General features: G+C 39.8%; 6 non-coding genes across 6 annotated transcripts; all 6 read left to right on the top strand.

The window, feature by feature from the left end:
- The first annotated feature begins 9155 nt into the window (after nucleotides 1-9155).
- LOC118489637 lies at nucleotides 9156-9312 on the top strand. The gene has a single exon (XR_004887654.1). It is a non-coding gene; the product is annotated as a small nucleolar RNA snoR134 (small nucleolar RNA).
- A 195-nt stretch (nucleotides 9313-9507) lies between these two features.
- On the top strand, nucleotides 9508-9596 carry LOC118489631. The gene has a single exon (XR_004887649.1). It is a non-coding gene; the product is annotated as a small nucleolar RNA U36a (small nucleolar RNA).
- Nucleotides 9597-9613: 17 nt separating this feature from the next.
- On the top strand, nucleotides 9614-9705 carry LOC118489590. Its single transcript, XR_004887612.1, has one exon. It is a non-coding gene; the product is annotated as a small nucleolar RNA Z223 (small nucleolar RNA).
- Nucleotides 9706-9728: 23 nt separating this feature from the next.
- LOC118489598 lies at nucleotides 9729-9843 on the top strand. The gene has a single exon (XR_004887615.1). It is a non-coding gene; the product is annotated as a small nucleolar RNA Z278 (small nucleolar RNA).
- A 51-nt stretch (nucleotides 9844-9894) lies between these two features.
- On the top strand, nucleotides 9895-10003 carry LOC118489625. The gene has a single exon (XR_004887642.1). It is a non-coding gene; the product is annotated as a small nucleolar RNA snoR97 (small nucleolar RNA).
- Nucleotides 10004-10077: 74 nt separating this feature from the next.
- On the top strand, nucleotides 10078-10166 carry LOC118489633. Its single transcript, XR_004887651.1, has one exon. It is a non-coding gene; the product is annotated as a small nucleolar RNA U36a (small nucleolar RNA).
- The last annotated feature ends 1036 nt before the right edge of the window (nucleotides 10167-11202 follow it).

The following is an 11202-nucleotide window of genomic DNA, read 5'->3' as shown; positions in this document are numbered from 1 at the left end:
CTGTGCATTTTAATCAATGTGTCAAGATGTTTTGTGCCGTTTGCACACGAATCACTTTTCAAACTCTTTTTCCAAAATGAGTCAGTTAATTGTATTTACCAGTGTAAACTGACGTATTTTCCAAAAGGTTGAGTGGCAGGTACTATGCGTAATTGGCTGGGAGCTCGGGGCGTCACTAGGGAATCTTGCAAGTTCTAGATGCCTAAAGCCTATTGAACAGTTTTCTTTTATTGATCCGCCTGTGGATCCTTTACCTTCCGTTGTAATACTTTGACATTACTTATATTCGGAATGTAATATATTTATCTTTTGCTTCCGCTGTGCATTTATATATTGTGTTGTTTGTCTATGATGATGCCAACTACGTCACTATACTCCCCACCGGGCCCACCGGTGACACGTGGAAAATTGGGGTGTGACAGACAGTCAGCCCGATCGGTCAGCTTCCTGACCTGGTCGGCCTGTCGTCTAACACTTGGCTGTTTTGATTGTTTGACGTTATATTGAGGTACTTTGACAACGAGCTGAACCATAGAACCATCGTTCTTACTTGTTTCTCCTGCTCGGACAGGAATCACCCAAATCCTGCCGGTGAACTATTCGGAACGGAGTTTAACGTTTAACCCGAAGTCGGTGAGCCTCGTGGATAGAATCCGGATCTTGAGTCGTGCAACCACCGAAATGATTAGCAAGTCGGCACAAGCTCCGTTCCTATCGGTTTGAAGGCATTGAGTGTAAAAGATTTGAAAGAAAGTTGGAAAAACCATCTTTCAATCATTTTCACCGAGAAATGTTCAGATCTATGAAAGATCTTTGCTTGTTTATGTCGAAATCGGCTAGATCCAAGTGATTCTTGGTGGATTGAAGCCAAAACATGAAGTTCTTCAAGAACACCATGATGACGTCATCCTAGAACACTTGAATCTTGATGATTTCACGGTTAGAAATCAAGATTCGAAAGATAGAAAGGTGTAGGAGTGTGTATAGATCAAGAAAGTACAAGATTTATGATGAAATCTTACCGGAATCGGAAGGAATCTGAGAAAAGAAGGGGAGCACAAGCTGGTCGGTCAGAGCTTTCCAAAAGTGGTAAAGATGACAATGACAGGGGTATTTATAGGCTTCCAAAAGAGGAAAGGGCTGGTCGATCGGCCAGGCATCTCGATCGGACAGCAGTCCGATCGGCTAGGCTGTTCGATCGGCTGAGAGCCTGATCGTTCAGCTGCCTAATTCGAGCGTTCGGTGCGATGATTTTTGATATTTCGATTTCAATTGCGATTGATGAGAATACGATAGAGTTTCCTATTCAAATTACTCTTAATCCCAACCACTATATCTAACATACAATCATCAATGTCTCGCAATGTCTTTTCGCCACCAATTATCATAATTCGATTTTGATTGCGTTCGATTGAGTTTCGAGTTTCGATTCGAGTTTCGATTGATTACCACACATAACATAAGGTAGACATGCACAAGTAACACATAAGGCACACACACACATATATTAATACCAAAATTCGCGTAATTCGAGTCTCGAGTTCGATGAAGATTTGATTGGCTTTATTATTGATTAATTGACTTTATCGCATTGTTACTTCCTACTATTCACAGTCGTTTAGCGTTTCGCATCGATTGAACATTCGATTACTTTGATTAATAACACTTACTCTACATAATACAACTAACGAAATCATAAATTAGACTAGCTACGGTCAAAGAAGTCAGTCTTGACTTTGACTTTTGAAAACACGGGGTGTTACAATAATACCCGCGTATAAAGCCTAATATTCAAAATTTGAGATTTGAGAAACGATTGTGAGCGAATTCGACTGAGATCCGAGGCCTCCTTTATATAGTTGCTGAAACTGGTCCTCACGCGACCCGCGTAACACACAGATAGGGCCTACGCGGCCCGCGTTGACTCCGGTCAACTGCGTAGCTTAGCTGGGTCATCAACTAGCTTGTCCGGGTGTTGGGCCATGTGGCGGCCCAGGGCCGTGCCAGATTTGGGACCCTCGCGGCCCGCGTTAACTATCGAAAATCTTACGCGGCCCGCCTAAACTAAAGAAATCAATGAAATCAGGTTTAAACCTCTATACCGTCCGCGTAAGGTTGAGGTGGGTTCTACGTGGCCCGCCTCAGCTTAATTAAACTTGTTTTTAATGCTATATTGTATTTCGGGCTCAGCTTTCACATATGGGTATATTTTGGGACATATTGGGATATTTTAAAATATATTAGGGTGTCGGGAAAATAATCGAGGGTGTTAGTTTAGCTAGGATTGTTACATCTAACGTTCAAAAGGGAATATTCGGTAGTATCCCTAGTTTATATGAAAGTTAGTTCAATATTTGTAACTATAAATAGAAGGCCAGATCGATAGCAACACACACTTCACACTCTCTGCTCTCGAACTCACACCTATTTTTCTCTCTATTACGCACTAACACTCAACACTTGTAATCGCTGTAACACTTAGTGTCGATCTGAGCCATATCCTGCACTGTATCCTGAACATTGAAGTAATAAGAAGAACAAGGCAGCCGAAAATTGTCAGCTCCCGAGGTTTTATGCCGGAGATCTAGATTGATCAAGGGCTTTCCTCATATATCATGTGTCCATTTTTACTTTTTCAGCTCATTGTTTGATTGTTGATATAGTTTCATATCCTGGGACTATATCCTGAAACTGTTCTTGCAAACTAACAAACCAACATATTTTCCACAAGCATTGCTAGCACACTATCTCACAAAACTAATTTGATCACTTAACTGCTTCAGTAATTTTTGACCAAAACAGCAATGTGAAGAGAATTCAACATAGTAATGTTCTTTTTTCAAGTGTCCCCTTATCACATAAAGAGACATTTTGTCATGAGTCATCTTTCGAGGCCTGTGTGGCACACATGGTTGTTCGGGCCTGTCTATCCTCTTATGACATGGGTCACTAGTTTCAGCATGCCTTAAACTCATTAGGAGAACGACAACGGCTCTATACTAGTGGTGCGTTCACTGTGTAAAAACGGCTAGCCAGCATTTAACTATAAACCCTTAGCAAATGTTGTGTTCAAACATTTGGCCCGTAAAACTCTCCCACCATAATTTCATGCATGTCCTCATGCTTGTGCCTAGCAATCCTATATTTGCGCCAACACTTCGAGAAACATTTAATCTTCTCCTGGTAAGATTAAGTAATATTCAATCTGGATAAGTTGGACCCCCGATAGTTCAACAAGCAGTGATCTTTACCCGGACCGGTCCAAGGGTTGTATCTGACTTTAAGTAGCACAAATAAAAGCCATTAGGTTTCAGGCATATGGGAGCACCAAAGGTTGTTGCCAGTTTGATGCAGCACTGGTAAACCAAGGTTTTGGAAACAATCAAGGAGGTCTTATCCTAAAAATGAGATTAGGGCGGAGCTCGCGATCTAGTACTCGCAACTTACAAAAACCATCGCCGAAGCGACCATATGTGATATGGGGCTTGGATGAGAAAAAAAGTGCTGCCACGTAGGTGACGCATATGTACACTTTTTTCTCACTCAGAATTGCCCAAAGAGGTGTAATGGTAAAGGCTTGGTTGGGGCTTGGTTGAGGATTATGTAATCATTGTTTAATTATTATTATAATTTATTTATGTTAGTTTATATATTAACAAATATAATGTAATATTACTAAATACACTTGTAATTTAAAAAGTTAAAAATTCCATTAAATTTAATTAAAAAATATATATACAACTAAAGAAGAAAAAAAGGGAAAAAAACATATTTTTAAAACAAAAAACATCAAAAAACAAATAAAATAAATATAACTAAGCCGACTCCTCTTCTGAGTCCGAGCCCAACTCTTGAGAATGATAACGCCAAACGTGCTCAGCCAAATCCGCACGAAGGGCGTTACAAAGGTCATCAGAACAAATTTCCGCATGATTTCGAAGCCTCTGCTCGTTGCTTATCGTACAAGGAGGTCATGGAACATCACCTTAATAGCTTTGGTATATCGCCTTACCTTCGTCCTCCAAAATCATATTATGTAGAATCAAGCACGCGTACATAACATCTCTTATTTTTTTCTTTTGCCCACATACGTGCCGAATTGAAAATGATCGCCTAACACTTCTTCAGAACCCCAAATGCACGTTCGACGTCTTTTCTTGCGGACTCTTGTTTTTTGTGAAAGGTTTTCTTTTGTCGTCGTGTAGGTTTGAAAACGCCTTGACAATAGTGCCCCACTCTGGATATATACCATCGGACAAATAGTATCCATACTTGTACTCTTGATCATTCACATAGAAGACTTACCCATGTGCAACTCCATTAATAATATCGTTGAAAATCCGTGATGAATGAAAAACGTTGATGTCGTTGTTGGATCCAGCTGTACCAAAGAAAGCATGCCAAATCCAAAGATCATATTATGCCGCGGCTTCAAGCATAATGCTTGGGCCTGGATGATCGCCTTGCTCATGCTGACCTCGCCAAGCCGTTGGACAATTTCCCCATGACCAATGCACGCAATCGATGCTACCAAGCATACCGGGAAGACCGTGGACTTGTTCATGCACCTCGAATATTTGTTGAATGTCGCTCCATGTTGGCCTCCTAAGATACCTCTTACCATATATTCGTATCACACCTATAGATAATAATAATAATAATTTAATAGACTAGTATTGAAGATACTACTACTAACAATAACAACAATTAATAACATTTAAAATACTACCTTGGCAAAAATATTCAAGACTATCGCGCGATACTTTTTCAGACATTTTTAAGTATTAATCCCACGAGTCCGGTGAGGTCCCGTACGCAAGTTGACGAATAGCCGACGTACATTTTTGTATACCCGAAAAACCGAGTACTCCCGTAGCTTCACGTCTTTGTTGGAAAACTTCAAACGAGTTTTGCAAATCTCCAACTACTCGTAGAAAAAGTCGCCGACTCATACGAAAACGTCGCCTACCGTTTTCTTCCCACCGTTTTCAACTTCTTCTCTGTTTCTCTTCTTTACTAGAAAAAACCCAAGATCTTCTAACTTTTTTTCTCCAAACATTACCATAATTCTCCGATGGCATCCTCCTCGGACCCTCCTCAATTAAAGAAGTAAGCAGGTAAACGGGGAGCGTCGTTGTTGACCGTCCAAAATTTCTATGAAGTAGAAAAGATTTCTAGACCTTTTGACACAATTATGAGCTATGCGAAGAACGGGAGGTTGAGTTTCCGGTCGAGGTCTGTACGATTGCAAACCCTCCCGACGACAAGATCTCTTTATATTCTAAGTTCTTCCATGGTTGCAACTTTCGTATTCCGATCACAATTTTTTATTTTTCTTTGTTAACTCTTTATGGGTTTCACATATCCTAGATGCATCAGATGGAGAGACGGATGGCCCATTTCGAGTTCTTTTGTAAGGTGATATGCGCAAAATGCAACATATAAATCATATCAAATACGACATAAAACTAACCCTTTTTAGTACTAATGTTGGAAAAAGTGTACTTTTGTCTTCCTTTTGTATTTTCAGGATTAAATGAGCTCAAATTAACAAAAGAAGCAAAAAGACAGCAAAATCTAACATAAATACAAGAAAAGGGACAAAAGTGGATTGCCCGACCCCTCGACAACATCCTCCCAAGCAAAACAGAGAAGGCAGAAGACTGAACACTCCCCGTGCTCAGCGAGCACGGGGCCGTGCCCAAGAAGCAGAAGAAAAGACAAACTAATAGAAGCTTCTATTGCCCACCACGGGGCCGTGCCCAGCGGACACGGGGGCGTGGTCAGAGTACTGCAGGCGCATTTATTGTAATTGCGAATTACAATTAATGGAGAGAGAGAGTGTGTCAGACGGACACGGGGCCGTGCCAAGCGGGCACGGGGCCGTGCCCAGGCCTCTGTTCAGCCTATAAATAGGAGTGTTTGGAGCCATTTCAACTCATCCCTTGGCACACCACCTCTCTCACACTTCACCCACCACCCACCACCACCATAACACCATCATCCACCACCATCATTCATTGTCCATCATAGAGTGTGTGAGTCGTCTCGGGATCCAAGGTTGATCGTAAGAGTTCTTGACAATCAAAGGCCATGTTTGCCTAAGTCTCTTACATCACTTGGTGAAGACAAGTGTCTAGTGTAATACTTTTTATTTTTAATCTTTTGCACTTTTTATTTGGTTTTGTATTAATGACTTTAATAACTAGTTTCTTATGTTGAAGGTGATTCTTCCTTATCGTTTGTCCGTGGTGTCTTGACATTATTTTACTGTCTATATAAATAAAAGATTTTCACCATTCATATCTCCACAGTCTATATGGAGGTATGTTGGCTACCTGATCGGGGGTTAAGGGAACGGTTTGGTAAGGGTCTTGCCCTTGTTCAGCGTTTAGAGGTCCTGCAAGGGACCTGGGTCAAATTTAGTAGGATCTCCTTCAATACCCAAAGGTATTGGATGGCGGGGATCCAAACTCTTTGACCCCCTCATAAGTTAAACTACTATTAATACTATAACCCGGCTATTTAGGACTGTATCCCTGCTGACTCAGACTACTTAGTCGAGGGTAACGTCACCTTCAAAAGAGGGGCCTACCATAATTTGCATTAATAACTTAATTCATTATCTTTCAATAATCCAACCCTTTAGGATTGTATCCTTGCTGACTCAATACTGGGTTGAGGGTAACGTCACCTTCAAAAGAGGGGCCTACTACAATAACTAAGATAATCTCTTAAACAAGTGCAAAAGTGCGAAAATAATCAAAGGTTACACTATACACGAGTCGGATCCAAGTGATTCATCTTGTCTATCTGTTTTTATTTTTATTTTTATTTTTCAGCATTTAGTTACTTTTATTTTCTTAGTTTTAAAAATCTTTTCTAACATTTTGATTTGATTAGACGTTGAGGATAAACCGGTACTAAAAGCTCTTGTGTCCTTGGACGACCTCGGTATCTTACCAACACTATAGTACGTCCACGATGGGTGCACTTGCCCATATGTGTGTGTAGTGTTAGTAAATATCGTGTTTTATAAATTTAAAACTTGGCTAAAAAGTGTAAAAAGGGCTTAAAATATATACGTAAAACATATACACACTAGCACGCATCATAAGGCGTTGGGGATTGAACCCAATTGTGAAATGTTTCTTGCTTTCTACAAGTTGAGTGGGCGAACCAGTTGGTACCAGTTCAACCGACGAAGTGGGTAACGACACACTGGCATTCCTCCGCAGAGGTTTCACGATTGGGAAAAAAACAAGTTTTTACGTCTGTGCCGTTGTCATGTCAACCTTGTGGTTATGACCTTCCTCTATTTGGATGCCAAGATTGAGGATCCTAAGGTGATACCTTATGAGAAGGCACGTTGGTTCACTATACTACGTCCACGATGGGTGCACTTGCCCATATGTGTGTGTAGTGTTAGTAAATATCGTGTTTTATAAATTTAAAACTTGGCTAAAAAGTGTAAAAAGGGCTTAAAATATATACGTAAAACATATACACACTAGCACGCATCATAAGGCGTTGGGGATTGAACCCAATTGTGAAATGTTTCTTGCTTTCTACAAGTTGAGTGGGCGAACCAGTTGGTACCAGTTCAACCGACGAAGTGGGTAACGACACACTGGCATTCCTCCGCAGAGGTTTCACGATTGGGAAAAAAACAAGTTTTTACGTCTGTGCCGTTGTCATGTCAACCTTGTGGTTATGACCTTCCTCTATTTGGATGCCAAGATTGAGGATCCTAAGGTGATACCTTATGAGAAGGCACGTTGGTTCACTATACTACGTCCACGATGGGTGCACTTGCCCATATGTGTGTGTAGTGTTAGTAAATATCGTGTTTTATAAATTTAAAACTTGGCTAAAAAGTGTAAAAAGGGCTTAAAATATATACGTAAAACATATACACACTAGCACGCATCATAAGGCGTTGGGGATTGAACCCAATTGTGAAATGTTTCTTGCTTTCTACAAGTTGAGTGGGCGAACCAGTTGGTACCAGTTCAACCGACGAAGTGGGTAACGACACACTGGCATTCCTCCGCAGAGGTTTCACGATTGGAAAAAAAACAAGTTTTTACGTCTGTGCCGTTGTCATGTCAACCTTGTGGTTATGACCTTCCTCTATTTGGATGCCAAGATTGAGGATCCTAAGGTGATACCTTATGAGAAGGCACGTTGGTTCGTGTTGTTGACGCAGATGCCCGCATCTATTAATCCAATCAAGGAAACCGCGTAGGTAGCGTTTAGAATGAGTAGGTTGTGGCATAAGCATAACAAGTACAAGATTTATGCTGTTAACGATAAAGGTATGTAACTTGCGGACTTGTATACTTGCTCTACCCTTTCTTCTTTTATCTTTTTAAATGGTTGTTTCTCGCAAAAACGAATGATGTTTACAGTGCTTTATTTGAGGATGCTATTGAAACCAAACCATTAGTAAAGGTTCGGTTTAAATTTCAGCCGTTTGGATTCAATAACAAAAAACCATTATTAACGGTTTAACTCACGATTTGACTTAAAAACCGTTAAAACCGGACTCTGAAAACCCGGTCAACAAAGCGAAATGACCAGTCATTCTTAGGCCATCCGTAGTCATAAAGCTCTTTGTGGGGCGTTATGCGACACGTGTCGTGCCACGTCACACAGGGGCTTTATGGGGCGTTATATCACTAGAGCCCGTAGTCATAAAGCCTCTACCCATCAATACCTAATTATTAATTTTCGTTTTTATTAATTAATTTAAAAACACTAACTAATTTTTGATTGGTCCAAACTTTGAAAACCAAACCACCGCGCCGTTATAGAGGTCGCGCCCCACCTCAATTTTTCCTTCATACCGCCCCTTGTGACGGTGTTCTTAGGCGTTTTGGGCGTTTTGGGCGCTATGGGCAACGCATACCGTCCCACTAGAGAAGCACTTAAAACTATTAGCCAAGGGGCCCGTGTTAGCAACGAATTCTAGAACCCAATAAAAAAACTTACATTGCACTTTTAGGGCTCCATAGTGCACCCAAACAGCAAACTGCCTATTTATAATCAAATCATCTTCCTATGTTTAACCATCACAGCCTCAATCCTCACTCCAAGTATTGGCTTCCTCTTTTCATTCAACAAAATTATTCCTTCGCTTCCAGCTTATAAATCTGCATGTAGCACCCCGGGCTTCTCCGAAACAATAATCGAATGAAGAAGAAAGCCCCAATGCTCGTGCTATATCAGATCTATTGCCGTCGAGTGTTGCAGTTCAGCCCTCTGTACCTTTTCAATGGCCGCTTCTGTGTCAAATTGACGGCTACACATCATCAATTAACTTTTTCAGTTGTTATTGCCTCACCTCACCTTAAGCGTTTTTCCTAAATGAATTAACTGGAAAGAGGTCTAGTCATGGAGGCATATACTCAACCCTAGGCGGTGTTAACGTGGAGGTTTTATATTTTAATTTGTTTTTCCTCTAAAATTATCCGCTATAAATTGTGTTTTCTAATTGATTTGTGTCGGCAATGATTTGAATGATTTATCCGCGCTTCTGAGAGTAATCAATGAAGTAAAGGATTTAAAATGGTTGAATTTCTTAATATGAGCCGACTATTTTTTTTGTGAAAATATGCAGTGATGATTGAATACACAGCTTTAAGCCAGTTCTGCTTCAGAGAATTCATGATTGATAGAGCTGTTATTTACTCTGAGCTCAACTAAATATGTTTTTTTAATTATTTTCCAATGATGATGTAATCCAATTGTAAGAGGTACGTGGATCCAAGACCCTGTTTACAGGGAGAACCACTTGGTTGAAGCTGTATTTCAATTGATATTACTGGATTTTACTGAGGATTATTAGTTTTTATTATTATTATTGAGTTTAAACTATACTTTTTACCCTGGATTATTAAACGGGTTTGGAGTCTGAAAAAACTCAGAAAGTATTGTGTTGTCATCAGCTTCTTCTTTCGTAACATTCACGAGACTGGAGTTAAATAACAGCACTAAATATTTTCTTATGATAATTTTTTAGTTATTTAGTATATTTGAAAAATAAACATGTTTAATAAATATGACTATTTCAATCGGCAATGACTTGATTGGTTTATCCGCGCTTCTGAGTGTAACCTGTGAAGCAAAAGATATAAAATGGTTGAATTTCTTAATATGAGCCGATTTATATTTTTTTTGTCGACCATTTTGCAGTTATATGATATGTGATTCAGATTTAAACCGGTACAGATCATCTTGCTTTTGCTGGATTGTATGTCGGTGCTGCTTGCTTTGCAATTTGAGGATTATTTGTTTTAGTATCTTGTTGAGAGTGTAAATTATAAATTTGACTCTTATTAGTTAGCTGTGTTATGGAGCCTGAACTATGAACAAACAATTGATAGGCTATTTATTTAGTTTTTTAACGAATAATGGCGAATTTCTTGCTTTAGACATCTAGTGATACTTGAACCCCCAATGCGTTTTAAAAGGCTTTGTCTTGCCACAGGGTATTTCCATGGTTGCTATTTTTACCAGTTTGCGTTTATGCTGAACCATTTAGTTCATAGCTTTATTTTTCTTGAATTTTTATTATTGCCTAAACCTTGCCACTTCACCTATATCAATATTATACCAGCAAGTATATAAAGTAACACCCCAAACAGAGGGCTTTATGTGACAAATCTTTTGTTTGCCGATGATGCTTTGATCTTGAGCAAATGGTTTGTTGAAAACACATGGCGGCTAGCATGGTTGCTTCGGTGCTTTCATTTAGAATTTGGGTAGATAACTGGTTGGAAAGTAGCCCTTTTAGAAATAAATATCCTTGTTCGCGGCTGAAACAATCAAGAATTGTGTGGTGTATGATAGGTATAGCCAGCCATGACAGTTGGAAATGGAGGCAAAATTTTCTGAGTAACACTTTTGTCACTAAGCTAACAGATTTGGTCAATAAGCTGTCTGAATTTTGCTTCAGTGGCTGCCAAGATAAATGATTTTGGTTGGAAGAATAGTCCGGTCTTTTCACTGTTGCTTTAGTAGAAGGGCTGCTGAGATTGAGCTACACCAATAGTAGCGGTTCAGCTTTTTTATTGGAACAATTGGGCGCCAATGAAACTTTAACAGTTTTGGCTGGAGGCTCTCGATTGGTAGATTGCTCCCTTCTGAGGAGTGGCAGAAAGGAACATCGTTTCGTTTGTTTCAGTTTGCAGCCTTTGC

This window comes from Helianthus annuus, chromosome 17 (assembly GCF_002127325.2).
Source record: "Helianthus annuus cultivar XRQ/B chromosome 17, HanXRQr2.0-SUNRISE, whole genome shotgun sequence".
NCBI classification, from domain to species: domain Eukaryota; kingdom Viridiplantae; phylum Streptophyta; class Magnoliopsida; order Asterales; family Asteraceae; genus Helianthus; species Helianthus annuus.
The sequence above is the reverse complement of the archived record's forward strand: the minus strand, read 5'-3'. Positions and strand labels throughout refer to the sequence as shown.